Source organism: Vulpes vulpes, chromosome 11, assembly GCF_048418805.1.
Source record: "Vulpes vulpes isolate BD-2025 chromosome 11, VulVul3, whole genome shotgun sequence".
NCBI classification, from domain to species: domain Eukaryota; kingdom Metazoa; phylum Chordata; class Mammalia; order Carnivora; family Canidae; genus Vulpes; species Vulpes vulpes.
In genome coordinates this window covers 64,553,832-64,573,976 of record NC_132790.1, presented here as the reverse complement: position 1 = coordinate 64,573,976, position 20,145 = coordinate 64,553,832, and the positions used below count along the sequence as shown (strand labels likewise).

Sequence of the window (20,145 nt, the reverse complement as noted above, 5' to 3'; positions counted from 1 at the left end):
ATAATGTGGTCCCATCCTACTGTGAGCATCAGTTACAGTGCTATCTTAACTAGTAGCTTGGCAATTTTAGTGGGAACCTCCTCCTCCATTTACCAGCTATGTGACCTGGATAAATTACTTAACCTCTCCGTGTCTCAGTTTAAATATGGTAAGCTAGGCCTCATCCTATACAAGATACCATTGTGATAGGAATACATGCAAAGGTTTTTGGAATTGTGTCTTGAACTTGGAAAGCCTGCAAACCATATAGGCCAACATTAAATTGGTTTAGTATGCCAATGGCTGCTTTTGCAAAGAGGTAGATTTTGAAGTAGACCCTAAAAAGCATTAACAACCTAGAAGAGATCTGGGCACATGCTACAGATCTGTAGAACAGAAAGGTTTCTGTCCTGTGTATTATAATCTGAGGAGAACTCTCATTCACTAAGTACCTGCTGTGTCATCAAATTTAATCCCACTACCTCCCTGAGGTAGATATTATGCCAATTTTAATATAAGAAGTCACGCTGAGAGAACTCAAGAAAGAAGCCTAAGGTTTCCCAGAAGTAGAATCTGGGTACAAGGCCAAGTTGTCCTAGAATTTAGGACAATTTGGAATAATAATTTGGAATAATGCTTGGTTCTTTTCTCCACCTTGAATTGTTTCCTGAGGAAACTGGCCTGCCCAGTGGAATGAGAGGTCACACTGTGATGGCATGTTCTACTCCATTGACAGTGTGATCATTGTTCTCATCTCCCCACCATGGATCTGTTTGCTCAGCGCAGGCAGGGAAGGTGCTTCTTCATCTCTATTGTCCACTTGCTCTCCACTCATATGATCAATGGTGTCTAAAGCCTTAAGAACGATTGAAGATGAATGAATCTGTGTGGATAGCGTTGTCTAACGTGTGAAATGTACACAGGTCCTTCAGATGACTTCAGATTGTGCCAACCCTTAAATACATGGTTTCAGTGGGTCTGATTTTATTTTAACATGCAATGAAAAAAATTAAATAAACACCTTAAGCCTGGGGTTTCACAAATATTACTCTATATTAAGCACTAATATGCCTGAGTATTCAGAAGCACCAAATACTGTTCTCTTTTTTGCCTTCTTTATCTGCTGTAATCTTCACCACGAACCTGCAAGGTAGCCTTACCTCCATGTTTGCAATGAGGATGTTGAGGCAGAGAGTGAGCTATTACTAAGAGTCCCATGGTTAGCCATCTTTAGGCTGGGATTTGAATGGAAGCAATGAGATTCCAAAGCCCACACTAGACACAAGATAAAGCTGGTGTAAAAGGCCATGGGGGAGCCTCTGGCATGCTCCAGAGTCTGATTCGCTAGCTTCAAATATGGAAGAGGAAAATGCAGTTTGCACTGAAGGGGAGGGAGTTGCCCATAAGGGAGCCCAGGGAGAGAAAGTCATTCCTCAAAGGCACACGGACTCTGGGCTCCAGCCCAAAAGCTTCAGCCAAAACAGGAGCCAAGGTCTTCTGACCCCCTTTGCAGGCTCCGTTTTGCTGGGGTTATTTCAGTGCTGGCTGCTGCAAGGTCAGGAGCATTCCCAGTTGGCAGTAAGTCTCCCAAGTGCCCTCAGCAAGGATGCGGTCTCTTGCACCACTCACCAGCTTTTGAATGCAGGCGCGCTCAGTGTGTCCAGGAGGTTCTGTTTAGGGGCGGCAGTCTTTGTGGTAAGCTCTCTTTGTGCTGACATGCTAATGGTGCAGTCCTGAGGGAAGTCCCTTCCTGAGGTGACAGACAGGAAACTTTTCATTTCAACTACTATGTCCGTCCTTGTCCTTGTCCACAAAAGTCACCGCAATTGGCATGTGCTCACTGTTCATTTTCTTCCTGAAATAGGCCTTCTAATCGTCACTTATCACATTTCCAATTACTTTTTTTTTTTTACTTGAATAATTATCGCTCCAGACTATGGGTTTGGGGCCACAGTTTTCAGGCATTTTGCAAACTGCGCTGATAAGGACAAGATTGTGAACTTTCCCACATGACATGGCCTGCCAATCAGCCTCACGCAGCGTAATTTCATTCTAGTACCTCTCCTGATCTTTGCTGCATTTAAAAATAACTTGTTAATAGTCTTCCCATTCTAATTAAGCTGAAATTGCACACACTGCAAAATGCTTGCTCTCTTTCACTCTAGTAATGTGCGTGCATGCACAAGTGGTCCTTAAAAATCAGCTTCTGTATGCAGCTACATGGTAAACGACAGAATAAACCCACAATGGCAAACGACAGGAAAACTGTGGCCCACATGCCTTCAGGTCATCAAAAAAGATAAAATGCCTTTGAATTTTGTTTCGTCTGAATATTCATAACAAAATCATTAAAATCGGGACCTCTAGAGCCAGAACCCCTTGGTTCAAATCCCAGCTCTGCCACCAACTAGCTATGTGACTTTGTGCAAGCCTGTTAACCATTTTGTTCTTCTGTCTTCTAAATGTGTACAATGGGAGAAGCGATAGGACCTACCTGGGAGAGTAGTGTGAACTGCTATAAGAATAGAGTTCCTCTTTTAAGAGTGGTTAGGATAGAGATTGGTGCACATAAGCACTAGTTGTTAGGATGATGATGATCATTTTTTCCATTCTACTCTAAGATGAAGCTATTGTAATATTTTACAGACATACTGTTCCCCAAATTTGAGGGCAAAATGGACTCTTGAGGAAAATGAACCATATTTCACTGTAACTGTGAGCAGAACACCCCACATCCTTGAAGGGAGTATTCTACTCAACGTGTCTGGCATGGTTGTGGTGGTAAATGCAGGACTCTGGGGGACCAGCAATCTTGGGGTTTAGTATAGCTTCACCATCCACCACCCCATTCTTCCATGACTTTGGTTTCTTGCTCTAGTGCCTCACCTGAGACCCCTCCCTATCCTGATGACATTAGAAAGTTGGAGAAAAATCAAATGACCTACTAAGTAAAAATACATGGGAAAAGTATTCGTAGTGTTGATGCAAGATAGGATGTATTACCATTTTTGGACATGGATATATACACTGAAACTTTGCTGGGACATTAGATTCTCACTCATGTATAACATTTATATGTGTATGGTAATCCTCCTAGCAACCCTATGAGGTAGGGATGATTTTCCCCCTTTTGCAGTTAAGGAAATTGTGAGAAGTATCTCATGCAAGTTTACAGTTTGTACCCAGTCTCTCTTGGAACAAACCGTCCACATGTCCAAGCTGTTTTGTCCATATTTTTTTTCCTTCATTCAGCATACATTGGTTAAATGCAAAGTGGTTTGCCATCCACGATCTGCTTGCATTTTGAAAGCAAGAACTATGTTACTCGGCATTTTATACCAGCATCTAGCACAGAGTGGAGCATAATAACAATTGTTCAGTAATTTCCACTGAGAGAAGAAAAGAAGGCTCTTGGCTCTAGAAGTTCACAATCCGACCGAGGAGACAGACATACAAATAAACAGTACATGATCGACATGTCCTTACTGGTAAGGCCTATTGGAGTGATTTAGCCTGAGGCCAAAAAGGCCTAGGTTTTGCAGAGAAATTCCAGTGAGGACTCAATTGCTGTCCCATACCTGTCCTACCCATATGGATGTAATGCTCCAGGCACCACGTCTACCCCCCCAACAGGATGGTCTGACTTCTTCAATTCCCCTAGAACTCACTCTCATGGAGCTTTCACTTGTCCCCTAAGGCTGCTGCAACAAATTACCACCACCTAAACCAACAGAAATTTAATCTCTCGCAGTTTTAGAGTCTAGAAGTCCAAAATCAAGGTGTCAGCAGGACCTCATTCCTTCTGAAGTCTCTAGGGAATAGTCAGGCCTGGAACTTCACTTGTCCAGACCCCATTGGCTCCAGGTGTTTCTTGGAAGTTTATAGCCACAACACTACAGGCTCTGCTTCCATCTTCATATTACCTTTTTTCTTTTCTTCTCTGTGTGTATCTTATAAGGATATTTGTCATTTGAGTCGGGGCCCACCTGGATAACCCAGGATGATTGCATCTCGAGATTCTTAACTAAATTCCATCTGCAAAGACCCTTTTTCCAAATAAGGTCACATTCACAGGTTCTGGGGACCAGGACATAGATACATCTTTTTTGGGACCATCATTCAACCCAGTATAGAGTATTGGCCAATTCCTCTGGTATAAATTCTTTCAAGATGAAAAAAAATCTCAAGTCCAAGACTCTTTCCTTTGGTCACTTGAGGCATTCTGAAAGAGGACACTGACAGATTCACAAATTTTATTTGGTTTCATTTTCTACCTGAATACACATACACAAATGGTATGTTTATACTGTACAATAATTAAAATTTCACTTAAGGATTACCGTTTATCTCAATGACTTCACATTCTTTTTATACACCTGTCATTTTTTTTTCCAGAAGCACATGTCCTCCAGAAATATGGGAATGCAATGAACTTGGCAATTCTTTTCTTACCCACTATACCTTCCTTGGATGTCACCTTGTGTTTGACAGCCCCTGATACCATGTAGGGAAAAATTCATGGTACTCCAACTATATTATGGAATTTCACACCAGTGCCAAACTTAGAAAAACTATGAACGTGTGAAAATATGCATGCATCTTGTTCCAATGTCCCATCTCATTCCTTTGGAACCCAGGAAGGGTGAAGATGGGAATTTAAGGTCTAGCCTAAGTCTTATTTCTCAATCCCTTACCTCTGTGACCTTAGGTATTCTAATTATTATTCCAGCATAGCAAATTACTGTAAATAAAACCTAGTGGCTTAAAGCAATCATTTTACTTTCCTCAAATTTTGTGGGACAGGAATAGGAGAAAATCTTGTGCTGGACAGATCTCACTTGTACTCCCTTCTACCAATGAACTCCCATGTTGACTAGGGGTAGAATCATCTGATGGCTCAGCTGAGCTGGACAACCAAGATACCTCACTTGGCAGTTAATGCTGGTTGTTGGCTGGGAGCTCAGTTGGGACAATCATCTAAAACACCTAGAACACCTACACATGGCCCCGCCAGCTGGCACTGTCAGGGCAATAGAGTTCTTAATGGCAGCTGGCTTCCTCTAGGGTGAATGCGCCAAGAGAACCAGGCAGAAACTGCATGGACATGACATTTTGTTGGAAGTCTTATAACATCACTTCTCCCACACTCCTAAACCAAGTAGTTGCAAGTCAATGAAATTCAAAGCAAGGAGACATGGCCTCAGACCTCTCAATGGGAGAAGTGATGAAGAATTTTAGGCAATGCTTAAAAGTTACCATGGGTACTTTACAGTAGGTGGGGCTCAGCCTCTCATTTGTAAAATGGAACTACATTGTAAGACTCCTCTAATACTTAGAGCCAACGAAGTACTTTCTTTTCATTATCTCAATTACTCACATTAATATTTATATGTCCTTTCCTTTTTTCTATTACAAAATAACCATTTTACAGGAAATGAAGGAAAATAAGAAAGAAAACTTTCCATTTCTATAGACTCCCTAGACTTTTATGTATCTTAGAATTGTTTTCTATGTGTATATTTTTGTGTTTGTGTGTGAGTGTGATAAACTCACCAGTTCCCCATTCTGGAAACTTCTTCTCAGAATTAAGCCAGAAGGACATTCTAGAATCTTATTTTTAAGAGGCACCAGTTACCATTATAGCTAAACATGGTATGTAGCAGTAAAATTTGATATCCTAATTCATTTGTACTGGTTATTAACCTCCGATTACAAACTCAGATGTGTAAGAAATGTCACATATCTTATTTTTCTATAAATCTACTTAATTTTGATTCTGAATCCCTATCCTGCTGGACTAGTGGGAAATTCAGCCCTTATTTTGGGGGCTTCTTTCCCCACTAACTCTTGAGGTTTTACCATTGTTTCAGGTTTCCTGCAGTAAGAACAAGGAAGAAGGTGTTGGGTAGTTCTGGTTTCCAGTTATCAGTGGAGCCTGATTTTTCTCCTGGGCTGGGGAAAATAACACATAGCACATAGGAATATTAAAAATATATATTATATTAAAATATATTACTTAATAAATATTATTAATAATCTTAATAAGAAAATTATTTCTGGGTTTGTTCAGCTCTGTCTCTCTTCTGGTCTCTTGCCTTGCTAGGGAGCTGGTATTTTTCTTGGGAAAACTTGAGCATCACAGATCCAGATTTGCTTCCCTTAAAACTCACCATATCCTCAAGTCCCTGCCTAAGAGCAATACTTGTAGTCACAGTCTATGAAATGTGACATTTAATTATATATGAATTAACTATCCCTGGAATATTTATTAAGATCGGAGCAGCTATCTATCTGAGGAATGTATATTAAAGTTACTTTATATAACATATGCATCTCAAATGTATGTGCTGAAGTATTTGAAAGTAAAATGCAGACTACAATTCACTATCTGAGGTTCTTTGTGGATAATCCCCTTTCAATTTCCCAGGGCACTGAGAAGCCCTTCGAGTTAGAGCGTGGAACACTGGGTACGCAGAAAGATAAAGGTGGTGGTATTTAGCTGAAACCCTCCTAGCTTCTCAACCTCCACACTTGAACTTGTTTGGGACTGAATGGAATCAGCTGAAAATCTTCTGAAACCAGGAAGTATTATATTTTCTTCAGCTTTTCCTGGTTGGGGTAGTAGACCCTACCTCTGGAACAGAACCAGTTTTGTTGGAACACCTCCTCACTATAGCTCCCCTATGGACTGTGCTGAGTCATGATTACTAGAAGGGATGTCTCTGCTATTGGCACAAACAGGGCAGGAGAAAGCTGTTAATATAGGCAATACCTTGTGGTTCTGTTTTATGAGACAAGAATTTTGTTAACAATAAAGATACTTGTTAGGAAATTCAATCATTCATACAGTAGCACTGTGTAAAGACATTAAATCATCCACAAGTTATAAATCATCAGTAATTGATACTAAATGTGATTTCTTAAAATGCTAATACTAAGTTTAAATTCATTGAACATTCAAAAACTTAACAGTCAATATTATAGAAGTGATTGAGTAAATTACAGTCAGAGGATAATCATGTAGACGAGTTATGTAGACTGCTATGCATAACCTAATACGGAGTTGAGAAGAATCATGGAAAACAAACAATCTTGTATCCTGTTCTAATTTTTTTTTTGTCTTTCACATGTATCTATGCTTATTAATTTATCATTCTTGCATTGGTATCTGTTACATTGTTTCCCACTTTCCATTTTCCAGCATTATGAATATTGGCAGGATGAGCATCTTTACATATGTTAACATTTATATATTTTTCATTTCCTTAAGATAGATTATAAGAAGTGATGAATATTTTCATATTTTCATGGTTCTTGTCATCTATGACCAAATTATTTGCCAGAATAATTGTGTCTATTTTTATTGCCACCAACAATGCATGAGAACACCAGCATGTTCACCAGCTCTACATCTCTACATAGTATCTTTTTCGTTAATTTAATATTCCATGATTATACATCATTGTTGATACTATTTGCATTTCTTCCATAGAAGGTTGAACTTTTTCCATATGTGTTTAGAGATTGTAGTTTTATCACTGAGAATTATCTGTCATGTCTTTTACATATTTATCTTTTATACTTAAATAATTTTATAAATTATAATAGTTGACACACTTTCCCAGGTTTATCTCCCTTTTCATTTTGCTAATGTGCATTTAATCTATCCAAATTTTAAAATATGTATGGAGCTAAATCACTTACTCTATTTCCTTATGAATTCTCCTGCATTCAGATTTAGAAAATAACTGTCTTCCAAAAATCTAATAAATAACCAATGCTATTTTCTTAAAGATTTTCTGTGACACTCTCTTTAATAATTATTTATTTTCTCTAGAATGTATTTAGGTGTATGGTGTGGGCTTGAGGGAAGATCATTTATATTTTTATAATTGCCAATCAGATACCCCAACATCATGTAACATAGGGATGATGGTAAGAAACTAATTTATGATTGATTTGTGTGATTTCCTTCAGGACACAGTAGATTTGTCCTTATAATAAAAACTACTTCTGGACCATTTTGCTCCATTTTCCAAATTTCAGTGCAAGGCTGCTATAGATAATGTCATTTCTAATTAATGTTTATAATTTTCAATTCCCAGATTTTTCTTCAATACTATGGCTTGTTATTTGTTTTGGTTGTTTGCCGTGGTTGTTCATGCTTTTTTTGTTCTCATTCATTTTTTTATTAGAAAAAATGAAAAATTCAGCACATACCCAGGCCTATACCATATATCCAGACTTCATAAATGTGCTTTTTCATATTTGATTCAGCATTTACTCTTCCATTTAAAAAGAAGCAAAATATTATAAATATACCACCACCATCTCGGTAGCTATTCTTAGTTCCTAATTCCTGTTCCTGTTGAGCTTCCCAGAGCCCACCCCTATTATATATTAAATGTGGATCCTTCCCATCAATGCATGTACCTACAGTCTGGAATGTTATCTTCCATGTAGGATTTTTCTAAATTTCTGAGTGTAACTCTATATGTATTGTTCTACCACCTTGTTTCTTAAGGTCATGTTTTTGAAATCCATCTATGTTGATACATATCTTATTCATTTTAACTGCCATGTTGTGTTTAATCACATGTTAATGTAATCAAACAAGAATGCCATTAGATTGAGGTGGCTCAAATGCCTTGGTAGCCTAGTAAGCAAACTAAAACTTAACCCAGAGTTAAATCCTATAAATGCGGGATCCCTGGGTGGCGCAGCGGTTTGGCGCCTGCCTTTGGCCCAGGGTGCGATCCTGGAGACCCGGGATTGAATCCCACATCGGGCTCCCGGTGCATGGAGCCTGCTTCTCCCTCTGCCTATGTCTCTGCTTCTCTCTCTCTCTGTGACTATCATAAAAAAAAAAAAAAAAAAATCCTATAAATGCCTCAAGGTTAAGAACAACCAATCACAAAGAGCAAACTAGTCTATTCCAAATAATGCAATCACTTAAGCTATAGCAAATCAAATAACTTCCTTACTCTGCTTCTGTGTCTTCTCTATCTCTAGTCCCTGTCAGTGGAATACTCTTAACAACTTTTCATTTGGTGCTGCCCAGTCAAAATGATAGTTGTTCAAATAAACTTCAAAATTTTAATATCCTTCAGTTTATCTTTTCATACACATAAATACACTACAATCTTTTCATTTACTCTGCTCGAAGATACTGGGGTTGTTCCCATTTTTCTTTTTTTATTATTAGAAAGTGCTAAGTAGACAGTATGGATCTATTTTATTAGAAAATAAAATGATATCGAATTTAGTTAAAAGAAGTAAAATAATTTAGATTATAAAATTCATCAGTAAATATACAGACTGAGCATAACTAGTAAAGAGATAGAATAAGGAGAAATTACAAAATTATGACTTTCCCAAAGTGAGGAAAGTTCTGCTAGTTTAAATGCTAACAAAATACGTGCAAAATACGTATGCTAAAAACTGTAATAAACTGATTACAAGGGATATAAAGGACTATTGAGGAGGAAAACATTTTACTCTGTCCTTCAAGTTTCTTTTAGCTGGTCTAAGAATCAAATGGACATGAGACAGATTAACAGGTGAAAAGCAAACAAAAGTTTAATAGTATATATATCTCCTATATATATATGGGAAAGACCCAGGAAAACTGAGTAACACCCCAAAATGGCTGAGACGATCACCTTAAATACCATCTCCAGCTAAAGTCAAAAGCTGATATTGTGGATGGGAAGTCAATTATGGGAAGTCACCAAGAAAAGCAGGATAAACACAGGTAAATTTGTTTTGCAGTCATTACCTTCTCCATAGATGAAGATTTTTAGATTTAGAGTCATCCCTCTCTTCCTGGTACAAAGGGAGACATGTTTACAAATGGAGATTTCCTTATACCTATAAATGTCTATTACAAAAGTACAACTTCTACTTGGTTTTCAGAGCTTTGCTTGTGTCTACAGTTTCTTAAAAATAACTAGCTTAGGGGCCTTTGGGTGGCTCAGTCAGTTCAGCATTGCCTTCAGCTCAGGTCATGATGTCAGGGCCTAGAATCGGCTCCCCACTCAGCAAGGAGTCTGCTTCTCCCTCTCCCTTTGCTCCTTCCCCACCCCATAGTCTCACTTGTGCTCTCTCTCTCTCAAATAAATAAACCAAATTTCAAAAAACAAATAGCCAACTTAAAATAATCAATGTCAAAGAGGCATACCTTGAACTGGCAAAATTTGCTCCCCACAAGAACAAAATAATTGGAGCACTACACTGTGACCATTAATTGGAAGACTCGAAATTGTTAAGACATCATTATTCCCCAACTGGAACTGTAGAGTCAACACAATCCAACAAAAATCCTAGCCCCCACTCTTTTTGTAAACATCAGCAAGAAGATTCCAAAATTTATATAGAAATACAAAGGAGCTAGGACAACTCAAACAATTCTGAGAACAAAGTAACTTGAAGGGCAGACTATCCAGTTTGAAAACATAATATAAAGCTATAATCATCAGAATAAACAGCCCAGAAATAAACTGTATAAATATAGGTAACCAATTATTGATAATTGAAGAGAAATCTTGTTATATAAATAAAATCTCTTGCCAACCCATAAAAAATTATCCACAAAAGTAGAAAAGAAAAAAAAATAGCTTTATTATTGAATAAACATTAAATCAAAATGTGAGATACATCTAAGGAGATTATAAAGACAGAAAGAAATAACGTTATTTTATATAGCAAAGCAGATACAATCCATTACATACATTTTAATTGTCTTTATCAAAAAGGAAAAATAAAACTTCTCATATCTCTATAACAAACAGAAAGAGAGTCAAACACCGAAGTTAAAACTCCCCCAGAGGCAGAGAGACAAGGTCATGCTTCTTGATCTTTGCATTTCAAAGAGATAGTCCATTATTCTCAAAAAAGAAATCTTTGGAAGGCAAAACTGGCAAGAGGCTCATTTAGCTTTTAAAAGGACTAAACTGCATTAAAAAAAAAACAAAGAGAGCATTTACATTTTCATATTTTCCAAAGGAAATGCTAAAGAGAAAGGAGAGCAGTAAGTTCTCTTCCTCTTTTGGTATGAGGGAGAATTGATTTATTTATATTTGTATTTGCCCTAGCACAGGGTACAAAGGCAACTTAGAGACAGGATAGTTCTTTCAACATATGGTATTAGAGAAACCAGGAGTAATTATGCAACATAGATGAACCTCAATATATAACACACATTTTTATATAAAAACGAATGCAACATGGATCATAGATATATATGTAAAGTTATAAAACTTCTAGAAGAAAACAAGAGAAAAATCTGGCTGACTTTGAGTTTGACAACGAGTTTCTTTGAATGTGACACCAAAAGCATGACCCATAAAAGAAAAATTGACAAGCTGCAGTTGGTCAGAATTTAGACTTCTGTTTTGTGAAAAAAAATTGGTAAGAGAATGAAAAGATAAATCAAGGGTTGGAATAAAATACGTTTCTTAAAGATTTTGTTTATTTATTTATTTATGAGAGAGAGAGAGAGAGCATGAGCACAAGGATGAGAGAGAGAGGAGAGGGAGGGGGAAAGAATCTCAGGCCAACTCTTCCTTCAGTGTGGAACCTGATATTGGGCTCAATCTCAGGACCCTGAGATTATGATCTGAGCTGAAACCAAGTCAGATGCTTAACCAACTGGGCCACCCAAGCACCCTGGAAGAAAATATTTTTAAATTATATTTATGAGAGAGTACTTGTATTCAGAATCTAAAAAATGGGCAAAATACTGAACATGAAATTCACCAAATAAAATAGATGGATGACAATAGATATATACAAAAGCTCAACATTATCAGTCGTTAGGGAAATGCAAATTAAAACCACAAAGACACATCACTGTACAGGCACTGGAAATGCTCATTGAAGGGATCAGAATATGCCACCTTAAAATATGCCACTTTGGCATAAGAGTAATTTTGAGCTGAAGGTAAGTGAGAAATAGCAAACACAGGAGGAACTCTCTTCCTTTTTCCTTTTTGCCAGAAGCAAGGCAAATTTTCTCTTTTACAAAGGAAGTATATCACCTGAAATGATTTGAGTCTGTATAACAAACCTTACTGAACAATCCTTATTTACTATTTATTTCTTAGTCCCCTTCTCACCACTTACTTTCCTCCCCTAAAAGCTGAAATACTCTTTTCCTTTGTCTAATATCTTCCCCACATTTTCTGACCCTTTGATAAAATGGTGTATAGGTCTCTGGGTCTAACATGCATGCAAAATAAATCTTTGTCCTATTAATTTGTCTTTTTTCAATTAATTCACAGGTTCCAGTACTGAACACAAGAGGGTAGGGGGAAACATTTTTATATTTTATATCCCTCTTTTATATCCACAAAAACACTGATATCACTAAGTGCTTGTAAGAATATTGAGCAACAAAAAGTTGCATAGACTGCTAGTGGGATATGAACTGGTATAGTCATTTTAGACAATCATTTCGGAGTTTCTTGTAAAGTTGATGATATACTTTCCATATTACTTAACAATTCCCTCCTAAGCATTTAGTCAAACGTTGAAAATTTATGTTCACACAAAATCCTGTATACAAACATTTATAGAAACTTTATTTATAATTGCCCCAGGCTGGAAATATCCAAGAAATCTTTCTTTCTTTTCTTTTTAAAGATTTTATTTATTCATTCATAAGAGACACACACAGAGAGAGGCAGAGACACAGGCCGAGGGAGAAGCAGGCTCCATGCAGGGAGCCCAATGTGGGACTCCATCCTGGTACTCCAGGTTCACACCCTGAGCAGAAGGCAGACACTCAACCACTGAGCCACCCAGACGTCCCTCCAAGAAATCTTTCAACAGATAAATAGATCAAAAAACTATGGTATATGCATTTGAAGGATTACTACTCAGCCAAAAAAATGCATGAACTATTTGTTAACATTACAACATGGGTGAATCTGAAGGGCATTTTACCAAATAAAAGTTGCTAGACTCTACATGCAACATTTATATGATTCCATATACACGACACTATAGAAAAGGGAATAATATGAGATTATTGGTTGCCAAGACTTAAAGGTAGAGTAACTGATAACAAAGGGACCACACAAGGAAATTTTTAGGTTGATGTAACTCTTCTATTCTGCAGTTTCAGATATCTGACTATATTCCTTTTTCAAAAACCCCCATAAAAATAAACCACAAAGGGCTAATTTTACTATACGCAAATTTTAAAAACTCAAGTAGGATGGCAGGGCAATATTAAAGAAAAAATTATTTTGACACTGGTTAAAACGTCAAGAAAGACGTTATTCAAAACTATGGCTATAAAAATACCTCAAAAAGGGAGAGATTAGGTTCAACTTTGAATTCAAAGACGGCTATGGATTGGTAGCCAATGAACAGAATGAGGGGGGTCAGTGAATAGAAAATTATTAAGAAGAGCCATCAAGTTTTGGCAGGGCTCTTGCCTGGCTGACCTGACAAAATTCTTGCTAGTGGCATGTCAAGACAGACATCAAAGGTGGGGGATGAAGAACTTGGTCAGAAACCAAATCAGGGATTCTTTGTAAACCTACTTAGTGGACTTCTTACTGAAACTAGATTCTCAGTAAAGATAAACGTAGAAGTCCAAAGTCAAAGCCTAGTTGAGAAGAGAGCTCAGAAGGGCCCATCAAAGTTTGGGTGAAGATAAACTCTTTGCCAACAACCAGAAGAGGATATAGTCTAAGACAAATAAATCTAATTGAGCAGCAAATATGTGATACAATGTCACTGAAGGGGATGGGGGAAAATGTACTAAGCTGAGAGACTTTGGGGAATAAATTTTTGGCTCAATACTGTAAACTTAAGGAAAAAAAGAAATATTCATAAATACCATACCCTAGTTGGTAAATTTGTTTATCTCAGGGGCACAATAATGCAGGTTAGCAATTCCAAAATTAATTTATGTGTATAGTACAATTGAACAAATAAGTAAATATATTATAACTAAGAAAAGTCAGATTTTGTATTGTCAGAGAATGAACTTATAAAAAAGCAGGGCAGAGAATGCTAGAAAGAACCCTGTAGTGTTGGATTAGTATTGATGACATCTGTGTGAATTAATGTTCATATACATACTTACACACACATAGGATGCATTCACATTAAATATGTGTGTGTGTAATATATATAAATCGTATGTGTGTGTGTGTGAGTGTAAGTGTATTAGGCTATGATACATGGATATGTTTCCTATTCTGAGATGCTCTAGATGCAATAATACCCCAGTTATAACCAGCACCCTTAAGGGTCTACACATTGGCTTCTACAATTCTGTAATGATAAGAGCCAAGGCTTCATGGAGAAAGGCTAACTCTAGAGCTGAGTAATGAAAGATGAGCCTAGAGTGTCTGGTTGTACGAAAGGGTAGGGAGTACTTTAAAAAAAAAGAGATAGGAACATGTCAAAACAGCACAGGAACCAACCTGTACAAGCTCCCAGTGGTCAAAGCTGGGACAATTTGAGCAGCAAGATAAATAACAATGGTACAAGGTTACGACTAAGAGAACAAAATGAGTATCTATGAGTCCATACAGACATACATAAATGACAAGTTAAATAAATAGGAGGAAAAGAGACAAGCCTTCTTACAAAATAATTCCATTTAATGAATATGAAGGCAAGAGGGGGATAGAAAATCACTATTAGAACATCCAAGTAATAATTCTGTAAGGCAGCATACACTGATAAATGATAAAAATCAGTGGGTAAAACTTTAAGGAGAAATAGGATATGTGCGTAGCCTTAACATAGCTCCCCCAAAATATTTAGTAATCACTGCTGGTGCTTTTAACATATGTCTGCAAATTCTTTGACAATCTCTTCTCCAGAAGACAGTATTTAATTCTCTTCCATTTGAGTGTGGCCTGGACTAGGTAACTTAATTTTAAGGACTAGTATACGAAAAGGAAGAAAAGAGTCACTTCGCAGTGGAGAAGCCTGGTAGCCACCACTATAACCAAATAATTGAGGTTAATATCACTAGGAAGAAACCAGTAAACAACTCACATGTCTGAGGCTAAGACTCATTTTTTATCCCATTGTTGAGATAAGGCCCTTTTGAGTATTCTACTCAGTGTCCTGTGAATCATAAGGTTTTCCACTCTCATGATGGGAGGAAGCAGACCAGGTAGTGGCACTGGGGACTGTTTCCTCTAACCAATTCTTCAAGACAGTTCTTTCTCCAGCCACAGGCAGTTTCTTTACATGCACATGCCAATCAGGACTCTGTCAAAATACTCAGGGGAGAAGATCTGTTTTTGGGTCTCCAGAATTTTCTGGAGCTTCCTCCTATCCAATGTATTTGACCCTTGAATGACACAGGAGTTAAGGCTGCTGAACCCTGCACAGTTGAAAATCCCCCTATTACTTCTGATTTCCCAAAAATCTTACTAATAGCCTACTGTTGACCAGAAGCTTTACCCATAACCCAGTCACTTAACATATTTTGTATATGTATTATAGACTGGATTCTTACAATAAAGTAAGCTGGAGAAAAGAAAATGTTAAGAAAATCATAAGGAAGAGAAAATACGTTTACAGTACTGTACCATAAAAAAATCTGTATATGGGCAGTGTGCCCAGTAGCCTCATGGATCTGCTTGTTGCTTCAATGGTGTTTGGAGAATCAACTGATGAGTGGATAAAGAAGATGTAATACATATATAAAAACACACACACACAATGGAATATTAATCAGCCATCAAAAAAATGAAATCTTGCCATTTGCAACGATATGGATGGAGCTTGAGTGTATTATGCTAAGTGAAATAAGTCAGAGAAAGACAAATACCATATGCTTTCATTCATAAGTGGGACTTAAGAAAGAAAACAGATAAACTCACGGGAAGGGGGAAAAAAGAGAAAGAAGGAAACAAACCATAAGAGACTCTTAATAATAGAGAACAAACTGAGAGTTGATGCAAGGGAGTGGATGGGGGATGGGCTGATAGTTGGTGGGGATTAAGGAGGGTACTTGTGATGAACGCAGGGTGTTGTATGTAACTGATGAATCACTGAATTGTACTCCAGAAACCAATATTGCACTGTATGTTAGCGAAAATTTAAATTGAAAAAAGAAAAAATCCCTTCTGTATCCTGAAAACAAATATCCTAATATTTTCTTCTAAAAAACTCAATTTGGACAGAAGAGACCCCCTTCTTTTAGCGTCCCCCCACTCTCCAACCTCTTTTCCTGCTACCACGTCTGGAGACCATCTTCTGAGCCATTCTCTACCTTCCAAACCAGCCAACACAATTTTTTAGCTTCGCTCCTTATTGCCAAATGAGTTCCCAGATTGCTCAGAATTAATGCATTGAAGTGGAGGCTGTCCCTATCTGCTTCTTGATCAACCTCCATCTGCAGGCCTCCTACACCTACCTCTCTCTGGGCTTTTATCTCACCTGCCATGATGTGGCTCAGGACAGTGTGGGCTATTTTTCCTTGAGTTTGGTGAAAAGAAGATGAAGATATGGGGTTTTAAAGATGCAAACCCAGCACAGCTGCTGTGCCCTCTCTTCCAGGACATGCAGAAGCTGCCTCAGAGTAAGTGGGGTAAAACCTTGGTTGCCATGGGAGTCGCCATGGTCCTGGAAGAGAATCTGAACCCTTTTGGATCTGCATGCCCTGGATTCTGCCCACAAAGACCCCCATATCCTGGACTTCTTGGAGAATAACTTCCTAGATAAGAAGGTGAAACTCAAAAAAAAAAAAAAAAAAAAAAAAAAAGAAAGGTGAAACTCATCAAGAAAATGGCGACCACATGATGAACTTCCGTAGGCCGAGCTGGACAAGTATCTCTTCAAAAAGCTCACTCTCGGGATCCCTGGGTGGCGCAGCGGTTTGGCGCCTGCCTTTGGCCCAGGGCACGATCCTGGAGACCCGGGATCGAATCCCACATCAGGCTCCTGGTGCATGGAGCCTGCTTCTCCCTCTGCCTGTGTCTCTGCCTCTCTCTCTCTCTCTGTGACTATCATAAATGAATAAAATAAAATTAAAAAAAAAAAAAGCTCACTCTCATGCAAGACTAGGAGCTTCTGAAGCCCAGTGGCCCTGGAGGGGTCCCTCTGGCATCCCCCTAGTATCAGAGCTTTTGTTGAGCCTCTCCCTGAAGCCACTAGGCAACTATCTAACCACCCAGGAGACTTCTGCCAAACCATGGGCCAAACAGAAGCAATTTAGCTCTTTTAGAAAATACCCTTATAAGTGGACCCATATAATTCAAACCCACATCGACCAAGAGTCAACTGTAGTCTGTCCCATACCTTCTAGCTCCCCATCCTTCTATTCTCCCAAACTGGCCTCCTTAAATAAGGAGTTAGCTTGGCTAACTGAGCTCCACCTGGGATTCCCTTACCTGGGCCACACTAAAAACGTTTCAGTAATATGAAGCAGTCTGTGGGTTCACCTCACTGGCTCCCTATTTCACAGAAATCACTATCCTTAATTGCCTGATATCCAATGTCTTCAAAACTGCTATTTCCTATATTTTGTTCAGTTGTTTGGTTTTTCCATACAGAAGGGTAAATCTGGTTCCTTGAACCAGGTGAGACTGTTTCTCCTCCATTTCACCACTGAAACTCACTGGGATCAACTTTCTACCAAGCAGGGAACTGATACGTAATCTAACTAGATCTAGAATATGTTTGACTCCTGTCATCCAGAGTAACAGTTGCTGAGTATTTGTTTTATTTTCGGGATTTAATGGTTATTTTAGATGGAAAAGACAAGAAGGGATTTCAGAGAAAATTACTCTTCAAATTAAGAAAAGTCATCAGCGCTCAATCCAGCTCACAATGGGGTCCAAAGTCATCCAAACATACAGCTCCTGTTCTGAATTCAGCAAAAGCTTTGATGAATATTCATTGGATCTTTTCTTATTTTGAAAATAAGAACCAAAGGCAATCCATTTAGATAGGATGAGGCCCAAGACTGGAAGCCATTCAATTATCATTACAGCTGGGAGCATCACACAACACTCAGCATGGAATTTGAGATTGGCCACAGCAGCAAAAATGCCAGTCCTTAGTTTCTAATTGCCAGGCAGTTTTTTGGGACATAAGTTGGCATCTTCCTGACGTTATCTTTCAGTTTTCATAAATAATGGCAATTTATGATTGTTAGCTTCTTTCAGTTTCTTCATTGTATCACATCCCTCTTATTGCAGGCTACTTGCTTATACAAATCAGATTCAACCACTTGTCTGTCAAACTAGCTCCCCTTCAAATTTCTCTGGGAATAGCAACTAATTTTTCATTTTTTAAAAAAATATTTTATTTATTTATTCATGAGAGACACAGAGAGCGAGGCAAAGCCATATGCAGAGGGAGAAGCAGGCTCTCCACAAGAAGCATGATGTGGGACTCGATCCCAGAACCTGAGGATCATGACCTGAACCAAAGGCAGATGCTCAACCACTGAGCCACCTAGGTACCCCAACAACCATTTTTTCATTTACTCAGAATTGAAGACTTACATCAGTCTCCCACAAATGCCTTCATTAATAATAGTGCAGCTGACTTTGGCCCTTTAGGAGAGTGTGATCCACATTCACATCACACACATTAAACTGCTGACTTGAAAAGGTGAAATTCCAACATCAGCTAGTATTCAGTTAGGAACGTTGGTACCAATTTGATCTCATTTAGAAGTCAAGCTTTCACAGCTCTGTCAGACCCTGTTAACTCTACCTTATTCCTCATCACTGGTATCTGGATTTTGTTATTGAAGCTTGACCTCTCCAGCATTCAATCCATGCTTTTCCCAAGGTGAAGAGTGTGTTGATGCTACTAAATCACTGCATTCCAGTTAAAATCTTGCATTCCCTTCCTGGTTTCATAGGAAGCCAGCCCCAGTCCTATAACCTTATGCCTTCAACCTATACCTGAGCCCCAGTCTATAACCACACACACACACACACACACACACACACACACACACACACGGGGGGGTGGGGGAGGAGGGAGAGAGAGAGAAAGAGGAGAGAAACTAGGAGTAGAGCCTTTGCCTTACACTATTGAGATCTCATTTCCATGTTTTTATAACACCAACCAAAGCAGGTAGAGGACACTATTGCTACAGCATAAATCTGCAGAATTAGGCAAATGATTTTTTTTCCAGTGGTTTAGCTAGCCACAGAAAGGATGGAACAGATCCACATACTACATAATCTTCTTATGTGTAATTCCCAGGATCTGTTCTTCACCCGTGATTTTTCCCATGAGGTGTGATGCAGAAATTCCCACCTAGACTTTAGTATGTGGCTGCAACTATAACGGGTGCCCAGAGCTTGCAGATGGTGGAGAATGCAGAACATATTTTTACAATTTGCAGACTAGATTAAGAGAAACGTTTGTGCTTTTGCCTGGCAGGCCAGCAAGTCTCTATAATATGAATGTGAAACCTCCCTGGAAGACATGCAAGTTGGGTTGTGTAGTTCTTCCCTAAGGATGTGAGAAATACCAGAATTGATCCACATACTCCAGGGGAATAGCCAGTAAACACTAAGTTGAGGCTGTTGGTCTCAGGATAAGAAAATTCCTCTCTAGTAGACCCAAGTCTGGGAGGCCTTAGGGAAACATGTGTTTGGGTTTTTGAACACTTGACCTAATCAATCAACTAAAAGTCCAACTCATATGTTGATTTTCATATAATATGAAAGACATTTTTTTTATACTTAGCTTTCTGCAATGGGCATTAAGGTCCTGTTCTAAGAGCAGGGATAAGGCAGAGGTCATGAAGCGCCCCCAAAACATGCATTGTTCATCTCCTTCCTCACCCAGCCCACTAGGAGCAGGGGACTCCACCTATGCATTTCCATAATGGTGTAAGAACCTTCTCACCCCTTGGTCTCCAGCAGAATACGAGCTAGCCCAAGAAAACCTAAAGCTTCCAAATACCAGAATAAAAATTGTTTAGGACTCACCATTCACTTGAGGGACAATCTGTGACCTTTTGTGTTCTACGTCGTTATCAGCCACCAGGAAGAATTGCAGAATTTTGCCAGCGTGAGCTGGTATTAGGCAGTGCTAGTGAAATGTTAACCAGACCATAACTTGTGATGCCATAAGGTAGGTGTGGCTTTAGTCCCACACTCTTGTGAGAAAATATTTAGAAATCAAAATTATAAATTATACTTATTCCACTAAGAA

At 38.5% G+C, this 20,145-nt stretch overlaps 1 long non-coding RNA gene across 1 annotated transcript in view; it reads right to left on the bottom strand.

The window, feature by feature from the left end:
* The window catches only part of LOC140594450 (uncharacterized), a 29,910-nt gene extending 9,929 nt beyond the window's left edge, over positions 1–19,981 (bottom strand). The window contains exon 1 of the long non-coding RNA XR_011995242.1: positions 19,920–19,981. This is a non-coding gene — a long non-coding RNA (uncharacterized lncRNA). The remainder of the gene's footprint in view (positions 1–19,919) is intronic.
* Between the last annotated feature and the right edge of the window lie 164 nt (positions 19,982–20,145).